The following is a 20,347-nucleotide window of genomic DNA, read 5'->3' on the forward strand; positions in this document are numbered from 1 at the left end:
CTATCGCCCGATTAACTGCCCTAGTGACTCTCAGATCCTTCAAAATGACCTAATAACTATTGAAACCTGGTGCAAAAATTGGCTCATGACTCTGAACATTAGGAAAACATCCGTAATTTCTTTTCATCGCAGGAAATCCCACCCGGCTCCTTCATACATTTTTTCTGGTTGCGAAATATCCCTCGTGAATTCCTACAAAAAATTAGGTGTAAACATTACTCCAGATCTTACTTGGTCCTCCCACATAATAAACATTTCTAACGAAGCAAACAAAGTCCTTGGATACCTAAGAAGAAATTTACGACTTGCTCCCCCTTCTGTTAAACTTTTAGCATATCAAACACTAGTCCGTCCGAAACTTGAATACACTTGCGCCGTCTGGGATCCCCACCAATCTAATCTATCGAAAACATTAGAATCTGTCCAAAATAGAGCATCTAGGTTTATATATTCCGATTACTCGCGCCACTCAAGCGTTACTAACTTAAAGATCAAAGCCCATCTTCCCAACCTTGAACTTCGACGCAAAGCCGCTAGATTAGCTCTTTTTCATAAATTTTTTCACTCACTGTCAGACGCATCTGTTATCATGCCCGCGCATCGCATATCTTGCCGCACGAACCACAACATCCCAGTTTACCCTGCGCATGCCCGTACAACTGCTCACCTTCGGTCATTCTTTGTTCAGACAGCGAAGGATTGGAATGACCTTCCGCCCCACGTCGTGCGCCACTCCAGCCCCATACTTTTCAAAACGCACATCGAAGAAACCCTGTATGAAATGCCCACCCCTCATGTAACACCCCGCCCTGGGGTTTTTGAGGTATAATAAATAAATAAACATATCACCGGGAGAGGAACAGTGAAATAATAAGCAAAGCATTAGATTTTAGCTTGTTCAGAAGTACGATTTTATTTTATGCAGAAGTTGGATTTTTACTTTCACAATTTCTGACAGCTTGGGAATACTCTTGAAGCACTCGCAAACACTTTTCAGGGACTTCGCCACAACGTTAGATGCATTGCAAATTTTACGTGTAAAAGACCGGGAATACTGCGGCGTTCATGGAAAATGCTTTTCCACACGAAGACTAATAGTCTCCTTCGCCGTCAAAACACAGGTCTCGGCTGTACAGTGGAACAACAGCGCCACAGTAGGCAACAAACTGGTCGATGCAGTGCTGCGGGACAGAGTCCTTCAGTTCTTTTTGAACCCAGAGTGTGCATTCTGGAAGAAGAGAAAAGCCAGGAAACACAACTGTTGGGAATATTTTATGCGTGTCTTGTCATCAGCTTCCTAATAGTTACTTCCGGGAGATAAATTTTAAGCATACCAATTATATTGGCAGATGGAGTTGGTAGAGTTTCATAAAGAAATCTTCTGAGAATCCTCAAAACTAACAGTCAATCAAGCCAGATGGAGAATGTTTTGTCCCAGTCGTCTAGGCAACTATTCAGTCACAACAGTTTGCCTACTACATGCGCTGATCAAAAGCAGTACAAGAAAGGGAAATATTCAATGGCTTTGTTTTTATGTGCGCTAGCAGCTGATTTCTCTGCTTCGCGAACGCCAGGATCACTGCGACGAGCATGCGGTGGGTTGGCTATATGGCGGCAATTGGACGTTTTACGACGTTATTCTAAAGTCACGCGCACCACCTGTTCCAACAGTGGCTTGCACTCTACTGGTGCCACAATCGTCACCCCTTGGTTACCCGGAGCGGCGTTCGCTGCCTGGAACTCTTACCATTGCTCAAAAGTTTAGGCCTTCTACCTCTGCCGTTCCCATTTCACCTCCCCCCCCCCCCCCTTTGGCTACTGCTTGGCCATGCACCCGCTTCACGCTCTTATTACTCTACGAATCAGCGGGAACAAGTGGGTGCGAGACGCTTCCGAGGGGGCGAAAAATTTAGGCCACCTGTGAGACAGTGATAGAGAATACCACTCCCCCTCTTTCACCCCCACCTCAGGTGAACGTCACCGTTTCCGAGGGGTGGCTCGTTGGCGTCATTCGCCCCATTTTGGGCCCGGGCGCTTGAATTGCGCTTCTCCAGCTCATTCCTTGTACCAAGACTCGCATCTGCTGCTTGGCGACCCGTACTGCTGTTACTTTGTGCACACTTGACACTTCTACACCTAACGCTGCATAAAACAAGAGTACAAATATTGTTGAAATGGACTTTCGGGAGTGTAATCAAGTAATGGGCATAGGTTTGCTTCTCGGACTAGAAATAATGGCGTGCAATTACAGCATTGTTTTTGGGCTAATTTGTGCGGCAGGAAGTTGGTGTACAATAACCACCTAAAACAAAAAAAAAACACATAGGGGAACAAAACGTGCTATTTCCAAAATATTTGTTGGGGGAAAGTAGACGCATGAGAACGAAAGTCGTGGATTTGGGAATTTTTACAGCCGATTCAGAAGCCGTAAAAAAAAAGGTATTACGAACCTGCTGCGCATCAAGTAGCTCTGAAACAAACCACGCGAGCGAAATATTTCTTTCTTGTGGAATGCCAAAGAGCTCAACAAATCAAATACAGCTGAAGGAATCTTGAATCCGCTCTTAGTGTTAAAATAAATGCTCAGCATTTGTTTTCGTAAGATTCGCCGCAGCGAGGCGAGAATTAACAGGGGTATTTCACCTTACACAGAGCTATTACGTTATGCTCCAATAGGCCGTGTTGTTCAGCCATGTCTTCAAGGCTTTGGAAACTACCACTAGCTTCAGGCATCGGCAGCCACAGTAGTACCCGCAAACATTGCTGCTTTACTACAGCTTGTCAATCTCAGTTTTGCTTCTACATTGAAAGTGATCTGTATATCAACGACGGGGGTTCAATGCAGTGATTCCAAGCTGATTACGTTATGATCAAGAAACAAGCATTACGGGGAAGATGTATGGCCACCGTTTCTTCCCACTAATGTGCAAGCATTTGCAGTATTTTGGGCAGCTCCCCCCCCCCCCCCCCTCTCCCGCTGCGTGTCATTGTTTCCATCGGTCTTGCACTATGTCAGTTCTTGCCCGTGCAAAGACAGCTGAAATCTTGAAATGCGGAATTGAGGCTGCACTGCGGTAGCAGAAAGAAAGCAGGTTTTATGGCTTTGACAGTTGGAGCTGTGCGCTGCCACAGTTTCAAGCTAAACATCGAAAAAGCGTGCGGAAAAAGATGGAAAGCAATAGCTCAAGTATAAAATAAAAGGAAAAGGTTTAACGTTACACGTACGGTTGACGATCTACTGTAGCGAAAAAAAAAATCACCCTGCCCAACCCAAGAAAAAAATGTCGGTTTGTGAGTAGCGATGTCCAGGCGATTCGGAGGGACGGCGTCGAGTCAAATTTAGCAAGCAGAACAGTCAAATTTAGCAGTAGATTCGTAAAACTTGTAAACGAAATGTGAGATATTTAACGAAGGAACAATATGAGATAAATACTGTTCTACGAACCCGTCAAGGGGAAACAAGAGAGAAGTGTGCTTAAGTGTATGTGAAACGTCTGCTATCGGCGGGGGTCAGCAGGGGGACAGCGATTAGTGGCTAACAAAACTAGTAAACCTTTTTTTCAAATTTCTGGCACTTAAAAGTGACGCACACAATACGCCTTACAAGATAAAAAAGCAACGTAGGTATTCCTCGCCGGTATTTTATTGTAGGTAACAAAACTGCGTCAGTTTCCGGTCCATATAAGAACACTTTTCGCCGTGGTACCAAAACCACAGCCTACTATTTTTCGCAGCAAGTAACGTTTATGGTTTTTAGGTGCGGAGTATAGGACCACACAATGTCCGTCCGTGTCCGTGCGCATAGCATTTATAATCGAAAAAAAGCACACAGACACCGGCAGGATTCGAGCCTGTGTCTGGTACACCAGACAGAGTTAGTGTCAGTCGTCTTACGACCGTGAGGTATACCCGAGAGTCAAACGGCTTACTCCCTCGCCTGTCACGGTGCGGCATACCTTAGGACCTCCCAATGTCCGTCCGTGTCCATCCGTGCGCACACCACCATCAAGCGAAAATCAGGCGGAATTCGATTTGGTCCGTGAGTTGCACTTTCATTTATGGATTAATCAAGGTGCAACTCATGGCTCAATTCGAATGACGGTCAGGGCGCAAATCGGATGTCACTCATGGCGCAACTTGGATGTCATTTCGAGTCCCCGTACTCCGCACATCCTCGCCATCATCCACGGAGTGGAGATGCTGCCATTTTTATTTACTGCGACTAGGGGAATCAAAATATCGTGCCCCAACACTGATGCAACATATAGCTGCAGCATAAATACCTACGGTTTCCATGGTATTCAAATTTCCAAGTTAGGCAATTTTCGTAGTCGGTGTAAAGGTACACACTTGTTTTTGGAGTCGGATCTGAATTAAGAAAAAATAATTTCCAGCTATAAAGACACATCCCCACAAACAGGCGGAAAACTATTGCACGTAAAACATGGCCATGCCCCACCTCGCATTATCCGAAGAGAAAGACTAAACTATATTGTGTGCCGGATTACACTTGCTTTTATTATTAGACGCCTAGATCAAGGGCCGGTAACTTTGAAGACCATCTTAGGACCATGGACTAGCCCCTCGCAGCAGCGTCAGGCCCTAAAAAGTTTGTTTTCATATTTGGAGGACATTGGCCACATTTCAAAATTGTAAATTCTGTAACACAATCTAAAAAATAGTCCGCCAAGCCCGCCAAACCACGCCAGTGTTTTTTTTTTTTGCTTCTTCGTTTTTTTCTCTCTCTTTTTTTTTCTTTTCTGCCCACCTCTCTCTAGGGCCTGTTCTCCCTACATCCCCGACCCCTAGCAGAGAAGCATGTAGGTGATCACAAACGCCGGCAAAACTCTCTGCTTTTTCAATAAAGAGCCTTCTCTCTCTCTCTCTAGTGTTCAGATTTCCATTCTACGAAGGGTACGCACCTTCCACGCCGCGTCATTTGGTTGTATTGTTGGAGAGTATTTTACGCCATAAAAAGGAAGGATATAACGAATTCTGAAACTAATAATTCCAGAAGTTAAGTCTCCAAATTATTTAAATACAGTAAACTCTCGACAGACGGAACTTCAAGGTACCGAAAAAATAGTTTCATTTAACAGGAGTTTTGTTTGCTGGGATAGATGTGCAAAAGTGCAAATTTACGTGCGTACACGCTCTTAAGGGCATTTCATGGAACTCTAAGCACTGGAAGGTAAATGTAGGTGATAGTTTTTCAGAAAGCAAGAAAACTACAATAGGTTTAGGCACAACATTCACAAAGTTTATTTGGCAACAATGAGACTTTGTGCCTTAAAAGATGCATGAAAATGCATCAAAGAGGAGCTTTCGAAGTCGATAATGATGTCCTTTCTTTTCTAACATAAGCGCATGGTGTGCACTCCTCGGGTCTCGACTGCGCGAGTGCTTATGAGCCACCGAATGTAGAAGACGGCAACGCGGCAATTAAGCATGAATGGCACCACGATGGCACGAACAAGGCAGTAGGAGCTGAGCCCTGCAACCTCGGTGACTTGAATAGAGACCGAACGACTAGAACAAGAACTGCGATGTTGCATTCGTCGCGCTAACGAGGCGAGGCTTACGAGGCCAACGAGGCTAAAAAAAGAAAACAAAAACTAAACAGCCGGGACCGGGAAAAGCTGATGCTATTGGCCATGGGTTTGACAAGAAGTTTCTTTTTCGGTTCCGTTTACACGGTGAGGCGGAAATTATAGTTCCGACTACCGAAAGCTGTTTTAGGGGCGAAGCTCCTAAAGCCATGGGTCTGTCCATACCTTGTGTCTCGTGGTACGTGACCGCCGCATGCTTTCGGAGATGTCGCAAAGTGGGCCGCGTTGCACTCGCAAGAACCGGCTGCAACCGGCAGCGCAAACTCGGCACCGGGAGCGCGAGCTTGTCTGTGTTCGCCAACGGAGGCGCGAGCGCATGTGCACTGCGAGGGGGAGATCACGCAAGAGATCACGCCACGAACGCAGGCAGTCGTTCTCGGAGATCGAACTAGACGCAAGCACCTTTGCTCGTTTCCTCTCAGTGTACAATGTACGCACACAGTCTTACATCTTTCTTAATGATGTAATGGGCGAACTTTCACGGGAGAGTTACGGTTACCGATGATCTCCCCCTCTCGAGCTTCGCCCCACTTATCATCATTCATTCCGTGGATATGGCGTGTTTTTTTTTACTTTATCTGTATACGAAACCAACCAACTTACAGGCTACAGCTCTGTTTAAGCGATTTCCGTTTATCGAGCTTTTACTATATTACAAACGTTCTTGTTGGAAAATTTGCCTTAGCCTTCGGTCATTAGTCAAGCACTATGGGTTTGATGTAATAACAGCGCGGTAGGACGAAATACACGAGGGAAAAAACCAGACAGGACGAGCGCTCGGTTTCAATGTTTCAATGGGTTTCAATGGGTTTCAACGTAGCGAACGAAACCATTTACTCATCCATGATATGGCATTTTTGCAGCAGCGAGATTGGAGGACCAGTAATGCTTTAAGTACATTTTGCATCAAAAATCACGTAGATATCTTGTTTACATTTTGAAAACGCTAAATTTGCAGCTGTGTTTTCCTTTCAAAAATAGCTATCAAGCTTCACCACCGAAGCTTATTAAAGGATGTTTAGTAGCTATCTTGAATTAGGTACAAAGTTGTTTAATGCCCAATAGGTAGCGTTTAAAAGGGCATTAAAAGATAAATTGTGGCCCTTGTTACAGTACCAGCAAGCTTATCTGCAGCATCACCTCAAGACAACGAAAAGAACTAAACGTTTTCAGGGAGAAAGCACTCTGAAATTCGAAGCAGCGCAAAAAGACGGGACAAGAAAACGACGACACAAGGCGCTGACTAACAACTGCTTGGTTTATTGCGCGGGTTGCGAAATATACCCAGAAAAGAAGGCGAGAAGGAACACGATAAAAAAGGGGGAAGCACGGAAAAGAGCACGAAAAAAAAAAAGAGGTGCATCGAACATTGCACACAAAATACAAGATTGATACACGTGCATTGATGAAATGGTAGCAACGCTGATATGAGACGTGGCCAGAGGCGCGAGGCAAGAGAGACATCCTGAACAGTTAAGCTTTTTATGAGTCGAGATAGCGGATTTCCTTTTTTAGTAATTCAATGAACGGCTTACTCACACAATCGCTGCCTGCGTTATGAATGAGGTAGGCTTGATAGATCTCTCGCTCACGCTGACCCTCATACGTTCTTGCAACACGGGTATCGTGGAATCTGGGCGAGCAGCCGTGGTCCTTACAATGTGTGGCAAGATTGCTGCCAGTACCCATTTCCAGTGTGTTTGCATGCTCGCGGAGACGATCGTTCAGACAGCGCCCGGTCCGACCGATATAGGTCTTCCCGCAAGAGGAACTACTATTTTACTCCTGCGAGAAGCTTGGATGAATGCACAATTGCGGCACGTGCGTTTTTTTCTGTGCAGAGTCTGAGAACGTCTTTGCTTATTCTGTTTTTATGGCGTTCAGATTTATAAGGCCAATATTAATGCGTAAAGTTGTGTTTACGTGTACCAACAAATATATTCCGATACGAACACGTTTTATTTTTTGGTACGTTGATTCCTGGCGGGTTGCGCCCCAGGCCAGTATCAGAGCTCGTTGCAGGACTAAAAATACTGATACTATAGCGAGGCAACGACTTCTCTAAAAGATACAAAATTTTCACTCGAATCATGCATCTGCCCTTTTTCGGGAATAAAAAAGAGACAAGAACAAACCTTCGCTTGTGTAAATGGTAATGCCCCCGGGTGTCGCTTCCGCTTGTGCATAAAACAGGACGTTCTTTCTGAAAAACGAACAAGAATTGTTGGTCCGTACGTTGGCTTATGAAGATTTGCATTGTTAAGCTGCAATAAATCGTAATTTATATGCCTAATACAGTTAAACTTCACTTGAATGAACTTCAAGGGACCTAAGTAAAAAGTTTGGTAAAGTGAAAGTTCACTCAACTGAAACAAGTATGTTGCAACTTCGTACCGTAAGCTAAAGGAAGCGTCGGGTGTTTACAAGATATTTCAACCCATTTATTTTTCATTCTGCTCATTTCCAAGCGTGTATTCGCTATTTCGCACGTTTTGTAAGGTGCTGTAATCCTTTGCTGCACCTGGGCGGTTAGGACTGCAGTGGTCATGAAACGAGTCACTGTGTCCAAGCTGCTGAATCATGGATCCTGAAACCGGAATGTTCCTGGGTCGTGAATCCTGTAGCCATGTGGCAATGGCGTCGCCCACTTTGCTGAAATAACCAGCGCACAGTCTCTTGCGCGTCGGGCTGAGCTGTACACTTTCCGATGTGGCCGCGATCGCGTGGCGCTGGTTCTTAATCGTAAACAATGATGATGCCGGGATCCCAAATGCCTGCACAAGGTCCACTTGACGCCGCCTGAAGTACAGCCTACGCAAAACATCCAGTTTTTCGTCTACAGACAGGGGATTTCGTTTAGTACTGATGATTAACAAGCACGCGAAAGCCTTTTCTTTGTGACTGTAGCGGTTTGACGGCTAAAGCTGTAGCTGTGGCCAAGGCTATCTCTTAGGCTGGCGACGAGATTATCTATCTAGCCAATCCAGTTGAAAGTTCAAATTGGGCCCTTTATTCGTGGCGCGGTAATTGAAACGCGGTTCTGAAAAGTATGCTACCAGAAGTGCGGTGTGTACTTATTGAAGTGATCAATATCACCTGGGAGACATAGCATGGTGCAGTGAAATATGTTCGCTGAAATGAAATGCGCACGGCTTTGAATCTCGTTAAAGTTACTGGCATTTGCATTGCGTTGGATGGCGGTTCTGTGGGTTTTTTTAAAAAGTTCGTACAACTGAATAGTTTGCTAAAATGACCTCCGTTAAAATGGCACTTTCCTGTATTTGTTTCATTTGAAAAACATCGGTAAGATGCTGAACAACTAGAGTTCGCCTATTATGGCCTCCTTGTTATTCTTCTTATAAGTCAAAAACACCGACTCTTCGCCCTCGATTACTTAAACAGTCTCAGGGAGGCGCGCACTATGCCGAAGTCAGTACCAAGATTTGTACGTAGAATCTGAGTGTAATTTTATTGTTACGACATTACAGTATTTACGTGATAGCATTACTGGGCAATTTAGTGATTTTCCCTGTGCAGTATTCTGTAGCTTCAGTGCTCTTCAGCTAATACTCCGTGCTAACCAAGCGTCTTGCGGGAAGGCATCAACACCGGCAACAGGAAATGACGACTGAAGCAGCCAGAACCGAGTGCCGGCCAAAAGCTAGAATGAGGCGTAGCGCCAACTGAAGCACGGAAAGGAGGTGGTGCAGTGAGTCCCGCTCACACCCGTACGACGACAATAAAAACAAAAAAACAGAATTCGTAACTGCAGCCAGCGGCGCGCATCCGCACTGAACTTCCCCACCCGTGCGTACTGGCAGGGATGAGTTATTTGTTTTAGTGGGAAGCGGCATGATGCACATTCCTCTGATATTTCCCGGCCGAGCATTAGCGCCAATTTACGCTTTGTATTGGTGTGGGCCATAAGTTGTAGACCGAAAGCTTAAAATTATCCAGGTACAAACCCATCAGACGCCTCGTTTTGTCAATTCCCCGTACCCTCAATCTCACCTTAATGCTAAGCCGATGTCAAGCCAGCACCTGACACGGTTACGGAGTCAAAGCATTTTAGGGCTCGTTCTTTTCAAGAGAAAGGGGTGTGAAGAGGGAGATTGAATAAAAGATTAAGGCCGCGTGCACCAGAAAAAAACACAAAGAGGCGCTGGCTGAATATAAGTTTACTCCTGCTTCATATCTACAGCAGCGGCTGCCCCGAGCAGCGTCTGCGTGCCTTGCTTCGTAATGTCAGGGCATTCAGTGTGATCTTTGGGCGGAAAATTCAAATTATCGCTCGGCAAACCTGGTTTTAACGCGTTTAATAACAGCAAGTTTTTATATAAACAATCGCGCGCTGGACGCTTTCTCTGCTCTGAACATTCATTGCACTTAAGCGTCATCGGCAGCACGGCATCTCAACAGCCATCTTTACTAAGCATCAATATTCCTATACCACATGGACAAGGTATCTACGGCAATGGAGTGCCAGCGAAAGGCATGAAAACGTAGGGGATTTTTTAAGTGATGGAGGTCACCAGGCGTAAATGGCGGATTTTGTTAGCAGTCATTCAGGTTGTAAATAAATTAGAGAGAGAAGGCGGCGATAAACCCTTCAAAATAATTATTTTTCTCTTGAGCTTGCCATTTGATGTGATACTTTTGTTCCGGTCACAAAAAACCATTGTCACGGCATGTGGAGAATTTGGGTGGCAAAGAAGCCACCAGTCGTAATTGAAGCTTTAGCCTGCATCACAGTTAAATATAACACAAACGTTTCTCACTCATAGAGATGTCTGTGGGGGGCAGGGTTCCTCTTACGATGTTTCCGATATTCTTGCTCTGCTTGTCAACCTTTATTGCTCGACAGTGCGAATGGTGAATGCGGCAGCACCGTACAGAACTAATCACTTCGCAAGGAAATCACGCTACTCTCTTTCGAGCTGTAGGACGCAAAGGTAACAGACTTCGGCTACTTCGGTCAAGGCGAGCGTGTTGTCTTCACAAATGTCTTTTACAATTCACCTACTTATCCGCCGCGGTGACTCAGTGGCAAAGGCGTTGTGCTGCTGAGCACGAGGTCGCGGGTTCGATTCCCGGCCGCGGCGGCAGCTTTTCTGATGGAGGAGAAAAGCAAAAACGCCCGTGTGTACGAGATTTCGGCGCACGTTAAAGATCCCCCAGGTTACGCCGAAATTTTAGCCCACTACCGTCTCGACCGAAGAAAATACCCGGAACCGCACCCAAGACTATGCAGAGATGAAGCCACCACCCTGAGAAGACTTCAGACAAATACATATCCCCACAGCACCCTTCTTCACGCCATTTACCCAACTCAATACCCCGCCACCTGTAATTTCTGTCCTTCTCCTGGCACCCTATATCATCAGGTATGGGAGTGTCAAAGAACCCCGCACCTCCCTCCCAACCCCACCCCATCCTATGAGCAGTGGATGGCGTGCCTGACTAGCCCGGACCTCAGGATCCAGCAAGACCTGGTGACCAGGGCCCGGACAGCCAGCCGCAGCCAGGGTATCCTGGACTAAGGATGCCCTCCACCAGGCGGGCGCCCTAACATCTGCGCCTCAGGCTCGCAAATAAAGATTTATCAATCAATCCCCAAGTAGTCAAAATTAATCCGGAGCCCTCCACTACGGCGCGCCTCATCGCCAGCGTTGCGTCGGCGCGTTAAACCCTACAATCAATCAACAATTCACCTACTTCTAAGATTATCGCAGTTTACTACAGCAGTTCGTTATTGTATTTTTAGGTAGTGTTGCAAGAAAAGAGCAGCTTTCTAACTGGCTGAACAGCTGAACCTCTATAAAGAGCAAGCATGACTAGCAAAATAAGAACTGATTCCGAACTCCTGAAATTTTATGTACCTATCATTAATAATCACCAATAAGGCGCTAAGCAGCAAGTTTTCCTTGGGTTTACCTGTCGGTGCGAGGAGGCTCCGCTACAAAATATTTGAATGGGCGTGACATTACGTGCGCTGAAATCTTGCGTAAACGCGAGTGGCGGTTTTCGCATCCGTCCGAAAGGCTGCCGTAATAGCAGGGAATCGTAAAGGAATCCGCCCGACCACTATAAAATGCTTTAGCTGCGGAGAAAAGGTGATACGTGCCGAATTTCTGCGATGAGCTCTACAAACGTCCAAAATATAGCGTGTTCAGAGTGGAGTGCTGACAAAACGCATCACTGTTTCTGTTTGGCTTTTTGTGCCACTGGAACTTCATTCGAATAAACCAGAGGAAGTGTTGTTACAAAGGCCCTCCGTTTTTAACATCCCCACCGCACCTACAGTAATTGGTGTTCGGGCATGCCCGAATATAGAAGCATGTAGAAGCATACCCTGGCCCGCCGTCTTGGGATTTCAGCGTCCAGTTGTAGATTGCTGTACGTGCATCGGGATCGAGGGCAATTCTTTCTACCACCACACAGTCTAGGATAGTGTCGTTGTTGTCGTCGAATATTGCCGCAGCACTAGGAAAGGCTTCGAATAGCTGCGACAAACTTCTTATTAGTAAAGAGCATAAACAATGTTGTTCATTGTATAACGAACTTACACTTCATAGCACTCTGTCGCTGATATGCAAAGGCTATCATTAAGAAATAATTTCAGGAAAAAACATTTTTCAAAGTGTGCTGAAAAGGAGTTATTGGGGCTGTAGCATAGATGTGTTTACCCTTGCAGGTCTCTATTGTAATTCGAAGCCACAGACAGTGAATGCGGTCCCAATGAAGGATAGGATGAGACGTGAGTTGAGGTATGAGGCAACAATAATGATAGCGGGAAACACTTAAGTATGTTTTCTGAAGTGTAGGAAGATTAGTTTTACAGGAAATGTGCATATGAAGTATGGAGAGAGAGTGTGCCGCGGCTATGACGCAACAAAATCCAACACAATCCACTTTAATCCAATCCAATCCAAATCCAATCCAATCCATATCAAGCCAATCCAATCCAATCCAATCCAATCCAATGCCCCTCGCGAGAGAGTGTTCGCTATCGGAGAGGAGAGGGGGAGAGTGGCTGCGGACAACAACGGACGCACGCGGACAACAACGGACGCACGCAGGAAGGACATGGCCGCCGACAAGAGATGCTCGGAGCGTGGCATCTAAAAAAGCAGGGCGCGCTCATTGCCCGCGTTGCAGCCACGCGTGGCTAGTTTTTCCTGGCTCCGCCACCCAGGCACTAGCGGTTTACGCTGCGGGAACGTCCCGAGGCTCCATCAGTTTTTGGAGGGAGATGCTGAGGCTTCATCTGTCTTTGAAACGAGGGGCGTTGTCTAGCGTGAGGCGTTAGTGTGTGGTGCTTATATGTTTGGAGGATGATCCCGAGGCTTCCTCTGTCCTTGAAACAAGGGGCGTTTTATAGCGTGAGGCATTAGTGTCTGCTCTTGTATGTGTGGAGGAAGATCCCGAGCCTTCATCTGTCCTTGAAACGAGGGGCGTTATATAGCGTGAGGTGTTAGTGTGTGGCGCTTGTATGTTTGGGTGTTTGCTGACTCATAGGCGAATGCTGCCAAAGGCTGCGTCCTTCGGGGCGCGAAACGTCGATCTCCGAGGCAGGAACCGAGGTCAGGGGCCCCACGCAAGGGTAAAGACACCTTTTTAGGAGTGAATTCTCCTTTCAAGGGTCCGCACTCGACCAGGGGCGGCTGTTCCTATTTAAGAAACCGGTGGGTGCCCGGTGGTACTCGGATTCCAACCCGGTACCTCCTGCATACGAGGCGAGTGATGTACCTCTGAGCCATTGCAGCGCCCAAGGAGGACTCTAAGAATTGGTGACGGACCGTAGAGCGTTCTGGACGCCCATTTTATACGTCCAAAAGTGGGCACAGAGCTTTATTCTAGATAACTGCGGGTTTCTACGCCACATGTCCTAGTCATGGGAGGGAAACACCGAGGAAGTATTCCGCGGCGAGGAAGGATAGATCAGAGCAAAATGCTGTTCGTCGTAACTACCTTCTGCACGAAGCGGCTATGAATGAAGCTGTAGTTCAAGAAAGTTTAACAGAAACTCAAGAGCAGTTAAACAGAACGTTGAACAAGGATCTTGCCTACATATTCTACGAATCTGCGGAATTTTGTGTCATCGGCGTAAGTTTATCCACGCACGTTTTGAACGAAAACCTTGTAGGTTTTTTATAAACCACGTGAAATGTAGGCGGGCAACTGTTATAGGCCTACACTTTCAAATATTTTGTTTTATTTATTTTATTTATTTATTTATTTGGATACCCTCAGGGCCCAAAGGGCGTTACAGAGGGGAGCGGGTTACATCTTGTATAACATAAAAGAAACAAAAGCAGCATCACAAACAAAAGCTGAAAAAAGCAACGTAAAGATAAGAAATCACCACAACAGGTTGCTTACAGCAGATCGGAACGCAGCCTCATCCGTTATCGCAGCAACAGATGAAGGAAGGCGGTTCCAACTAACACAAGTGCTGGGAATAAACGAATTATGAAAATGCTTCGTATGGCCGGATGGAACGTTAACTTTGTACAGATGATCAATGCGTGCCGAAGTGTAAGATGGAGAAGATAGTAGCTGTTGTTTTAGAATGGGGTTTTTGTGATATATTTTATGAAAAAGACACAACCGAAATAATTTCCTCCGATGGTCCAGCAGTGGTAAAGAAAGACTTAATTTCATGGCCGTAACGCTTGATGTGCGGTGATAATTAGAAAGAATGAAGCGCGACGCGCGATTTTGAACTTTCTCTATTTCTGCGATGAGTGATTCTTGACCGGGGTCCCACACAGAAGCCGCATACTCTAATTTTGAACGAACGAGACATTTGTAAAGAAGTAATTTTAGGGAACTAGGAGCCATATAAAAATTTCGCCGGAGGTAGCCTAACATACGGTTAGCATTACTTACTACATAATCAATGTGAAGCTTCCACGATAGGTTAGATGTTAAGTGTACACCAAGGTATTTATAACACTGGACTGTTTCGAGAGGGACGTCGTTAAGAAAGTAGTTAGGTGCAGCAGAGTTAGTTCGAGAAACGCGCATGCATTTGCATTTAGTAATGTTAAGATTCATTTTCCACAACTTACACCATTCCATAACTTGGTTAATATCGGACTGTAAAGTGTTAATATCAGATGTATTAGTTATTTCCCGATAAATTACACAATCATCAGCAAAAAGGCGGACTGATGAACGGATGTTAGTTGGCAAGTCATTAATGTAGATCAAAAAAAGTAAGGGCCCCAACACAGAGCCTTGAGGAACACCTGAGTGAACGGCAGACAAAGGAGAATCAAAGTTATTTACAGTAACAAATTGTGAACGGTTAGTTAGGAAGCAGCGTAACCATGCAAGCACGTTAGTATCCAAGTTAAGATCACTAAGTTTAAGAAATAGAAGTTCATGTGACACAGTATCAAACGCTTTCGCAAAATCAAGAAATATGCAGTCCGTAACCGACCCGCGATCTAAAACGGAGTGAAGGTCATGAGTGAAACATAAAAGCTGCGTTGAACAGGAGAATGATTTTCTGAACCCGTGCTGCGAGTGACTGAAAAATGAATTGTCTTCTAAGAATTTGGCAACGCAAGAATAGATGACGTGTTCCATGAGTTTGCATGAAATGGAAGTTAATGACACTTGGCGAAAATTGTGCGGGGAATGTCTATCCCCAGACTTGTGCAAGGGAACCACCCTCCCAATCTTCCAATCATCCGGAATACAGCCAGTTTCAAGTGATTGCGTGAACAATTTTGTCAAAAACATAGAACAATACAATTTTGTGTTGATAAGAAATTTGGAATTGATGTTGTCTACTCCACATGATGACGTAACTTTTTGTTTTTTAATTAAACGTACAATGCCAGAGATGTCAAACATAATTGGTTCCATAGAAAGTACGTCAAGTGGTTGGAGGGCCGGATAAACAGTGACTGTAGATGTGGAGAACGCAGTAGTGAACACATCATTAAATACTGCAGCACACTCATCACCAGGAACCGTAGCTCCATCTGGGGTTTTAAGAGTAATCGTTGAGTTATACTTATTTTGGTTAATGATATTCCAGAATTGCTTGGGATTATTGACCAACATACACGGTAGCGTGGTATTGAAAAATGAATTCCGAGCCTCTTTCAGTGCAACTTTGTACTGGGCGGCGGTTAACCTATATGCATCCCATTGTGATTCAGAATTGGATAATTTTGCGGATCGGAATAAACGTTTCTTTTTGTTGCACAATCTTTTCAATGAACGGTTATACCATGGTGCCTGCCTGCTAGATGTGATTGTTTTAATTGGAACGAAGTCACTTAATAAAGAAGCCACCTTTCCTTTAAACAAGTTCCAATTCTCATTAACCGATCTGTCATCGAAGCCCAGTAAAAAGCTGTCGAGAAATGAAGCAAGCTCACAATTTATTCCATCAAAATCTGCCCTTTTGTAGTCCCGGATGTGCTTTCGGTTGTTTGTGCGACGAAAAACGGGAAAATTTGCTGTGAAGTGCAGAATTGAATGGTTTGAAGTGCAGAATTGAATTGAATTGCTTTAATGAAGCCTGTATTTATAGAATATAAAAAAGATAAATGTGGAATGCCTGTACAATTGCACACACACGTGGTCAGTTTTTGCAAGAGGAAGTGACGCTTTCCCAAATGCAACCCTTCAAAGAAAACGGGAGAAAATGTTTTTACGTAAGGATGTCAGTAAAATAACAGCCTTTATACGTATACAGCAACGTGACCGGAGCTCACTTTAAAGGCGTCGGGAAGATTGGTTTCTTTCAAGCCAGAACCTCCAAGTACTCCATGGATCTCGGTCGCTGTGCAGAGCCACACAGCAAAAAAGCAGGTCGCATGTAGCCATTTCATCTTGGTTCAACGTGCTCTTTGCCTGCAGGAGAAACACCTGTGTAGAAAGATTTTTTTCCGTGATAATATGCAAGTCAAAATTATGCCACATCGGGTATGTTGAACGAGAGCGGAATTCTTACTGCTATAAATTGATTTAACAATACTTGTGCGCTTGCCCGCTCTTATTTTGAAGTGTGCTTCGTGCTAACTGTACTTGACATCTACACAAGGATAAATAAATAGTAAATGCCAAAATTAGATTCACAAACCAACTACGGCGTGTTGAATATATCCTAGGCTGAGCAATGCTTCAACAAATTAAGAAATACCCACTCGCGGAACAGTGTCTCTGTGACTTACATGCTTGTATGCAAGATAGCCTACGCCGTGCTACGTGAATGAAGCCCCACTTAGCGAGTGACCACTATTCCGTAAACGAAAGAGCCATACAGTAAATGATGGCTATTGGCAGCGAAGCAGTTCGTTCTTCTGCAGTGAAAGCTCTCCTAAAGGCACTTCACAAGCACAAACACTCACGGACAAGACAAAAGTGGAACAAGAACAAAGTGTTATTAAGAAAGAATATAGTGTCTTAATTCAGGAAGTTCGATTATTTCAAGCACAGTTTGAAAGGCTATTGATGACTAAAAGAGGCAGAAAAACCCTAGACAAGCTCGGTATACGATACCACGACCAACAAGGCACCAAGAATCCGATACCGGGCGAAATAAGAAGTGGCTAGAGAGTTGACCCTAAAAGAATGTGCATTCAGAATACAACCTGGGAAGAAGAAAGGCGAGAGCCAAGGCACTCACAGACCTACATGCCGGCGACGAGGGCGTCAGATACGTGGACGCGGCCGAATACGCCGGCCCCAAAGGCCTCGCCGTAGTTGTAGTAGACGCCAAAGGGACCACTCCAGCGGCAGCCAGCACCCTAAACACTCAAACAGAAGAGGCCGAAGAGATAGCCATCGCCTTGGCCATCGCGGATCGGTACTGCCAGGCCATCCTAAGCGACTCCAGGCAAGCCGTAAGGAACTTTGCCAAGAGCAGGATCGCGCCGGCGGTGATCCGCATACTACAACAAGCAAGAAAGGACAAGAACGCCCGCATCAAGTGGTTTCTGGCGCACGCAGGAAAGGCATCGGAGGGAAACGAGAACCACAACGAGACGGCACACGCCGCGGCGCGAGAACTAACCGACCGCGACCACGACGGCTGTCGACCGCTGGGGTTCAGCACCAAAGACCGCACGGTGAACTACAACGAGATGACGAAGTCCTTCAGACTGAGCCGCAGGCTTCTTCCACCTCCCTGTAAAGGGCTGGACAGCGCCCAGACTGTTTTGTTCCGACAGCTGCAGACGGGCACCCTACCCAGTCCATCATTACTAAACAAGATGTTCCCCGAGACATACCAGAGCGAGAAGTGTGCGGCTTACCGCGGGGAGACGGCAACCTTGCCGCACATGCTGTGGGACTGTACCAAGAACCCCAGCGAAGCAAAGTCAAGAAGCATACCGCGGGGACTGGAAGCCGCAACGATGAGTGAAAACCAAGAACAACAACTTTGGGCCGTCCAGCAGGCCCTCTAGGCACTGGCCAGGCAGGGGCTCCGCCAACCGGTAACGGCAATCGGGGATCCACGCCAGGAGCCTGCCTCGAGGATGACGTAGGCTCAGTCTACGCGCGCGCGCGCGTACTGCAGGCACCAATAAAGTTTTTCCCATCCAATTCAATCGGACGCCCTAATTGGCTCCTTCCCCAAACGAACTAGCATCGCGCGTGTCACTCTGCTTTCCGCAAGTTGCGCCACTGTTCCGCATTGCTCAAGACGTTTAATATGTATGCATGTCTTTGAATGGGCAAAGTTAATTTTTGTTCTCAAAATAAGCCGGTAACTGCGGTACCCGTTCTCGCTGCTAAACATGCAGTGGTTGAGCGCTAACGGAGACTGGGTAGGCTGAGAAATCTTTAGGACAAGACGCCTATTTATCGTCGTAAAAATCTTTATATGCTCTTGCACGGCAGACATAAGTTGTATTAAGACTCTCCAAAGTGTTTAAAACTGAAGCACATTATTTTATACTCTTCGCACCACCGGCGCTTTTTCTCACTGTTTTGCACTTACTACGCCCTGCCGTCCACTTACGACGACGACACCGAATTTATTTTCAGCGTTTTGAGCCTTCTTAGGCCTTCACATATCGAAGTGGAGTGTGTGGTAGCCGATAGCGCCACACGGACCTAATTCTGGCAACGTAATGAGAATACAGGAAAGACAGCGGAGTTGAAAAACAAATATGAAACAAAAAAGAATGAATTTGGAGATACACGGCAGGAGATATTCCGTTGCAAGTTTGTGGGAGAGGCCATCGTCCCGCGATAGCTATCAATGGGCTGCTAATCACATTCAAGCGGCTATTAGGGCTCTTGGCATTGAACTGAGAGTCTATTCTTAACACATTTACTTAAGCGGGGCGAGCAAGTGTTCCAAGTTTTGTTCCACTGTGGCGGCAGCTGTGTGGAAGAACTTATATGAGAAAGGAAAAAGTTACCTCAGAGCAGGATGACTTCAGTGTCCTTGGCGAAGCGTGACAACCTCCTGCTGTCTAATGAAAGCAGGCGTGTGTGGCCGGTATATAGGGTAGACTTGGGGGCTGTCATAGTCATCTCGCTCCTTTTCAATTGGAATGCGCTTCTCTTTTTGCTCAGGCACGTGCAGCTGCTGAAGCAAAATGTCATGAGCCGTTCCCGCTACCAAACCAGCTGTCCATGTCGTTTCAGGGCACCGTAACTGCTCTCCGGAAGCCTACAGCTACAGCTACACTTACAGCGTTCCCATGTTGCATCCATTCCACGCTGCTTTAATGTAGAATATTTCATTCTGATTACAGCTGCCACGGTATAGATATTGCAATCCACGTATAGCGGGCGAAACGTTCTTGGGACAGTGAATCACATTGAGTGAAAATACTTGCCTTGATCGCTGCTTTTTCCTTTGACAGCGGTTATAATTAAAATTTTCATATATATTGGTAACAGCGAGACATCTAGGGCAACGTCTTTTATGACAATCGTAGTAAAGCTATTACTGAAAACTTGGCATTTCGCACGCAATTTTTCTTATTGTGACCATTGCAAAAAACAGTTTACAGAATGCTAAACAGGTCTTCTAGTTTCCCGTGAGAAGATACTGCCCACACACTTGTTATCAGATAAAAAAACCGCCTGCACTTGAAACTGCCCACATGAAATGCTATCCTCCACTACACACCTGACGAGTGATTTACCGAACACTAAAACCACTGCAGTAATCTGCCCCGTAACAACAGTGGCAAGCCGGCCAGAGCATTACACCATAGTGCTCGCATCAAGGACACATGGAAGGTTCCTGTTACTTTTGTGTCCAATCTACCTTGAACTTCGTCTCCTCATCATGTCGTACCTCATCTGATGTTCATACCCATCCACATAATCATTCCGCAGGCTGTAGTTCTGGGTTTCCGCTGAGAATAAACGCGCTGTTCCGGCTGCCTCTGCAACGACCCTTCTGTGTGACGGCTGTTATTGACGTCTCCATCAAGATATATGTCTTTAGAAGTTGCGTAATCGCAACTATACAGCCAGCCATACTTGTGGCGGCGGAGTGGAGTGTGCGAACGCAAGCGCGCGACCGCTAAAAGTTAGGCCAGCCTTAAGCTTGGTGCCCTGACGACGTGAAGCGGAATCCGAAGTTGACGTGCAATGATTATGACGCTGCTTGGCCCTTCGTTGGCTCAGACATTAAGTATAACTGACAGAAATTCAAAAGATAGGGGTACCCATGCGTTTATCTACGCATTCAGTGAGCTTGTGGAGCGAGGGCGGCTGCCCTGAGGACATTCACAACCCATTGA

At 45.8% G+C, this 20,347-nt stretch overlaps 1 long non-coding RNA gene across 2 annotated transcripts; it reads right to left on the bottom strand.

The window, feature by feature from the left end:
- Positions 1-898: 898 nt before the first annotated feature.
- On the bottom strand, positions 899-19,063 carry LOC144152162 (uncharacterized). 2 transcript variants are annotated; one of them, XR_013319079.1, is made up of 6 exons: positions 19,007-19,063; positions 16,349-16,487; positions 11,961-12,112; positions 7,745-7,812; positions 4,288-4,368; positions 899-1,228 (listed from the first exon to the last, which is right to left on the bottom strand). It is a non-coding gene; the product is annotated as an uncharacterized LOC144152162 (long non-coding RNA). The 2 variants fall into 2 exon arrangements; XR_013319080.1 differs by having other exon boundaries at positions 16,349-16,502; positions 19,007-19,054.
- Between the last annotated feature and the right edge of the window lie 1,284 nt (positions 19,064-20,347).

This window comes from Haemaphysalis longicornis, unplaced genomic scaffold (assembly GCF_048455015.1).
Source record: "Haemaphysalis longicornis isolate Haplotype H1 unplaced genomic scaffold, Haemaphysalis longicornis Haplotype H1 scaffold_9, whole genome shotgun sequence".
Taxonomy (NCBI): Eukaryota; Metazoa; Arthropoda; class Arachnida; order Ixodida; family Ixodidae; genus Haemaphysalis; species Haemaphysalis longicornis.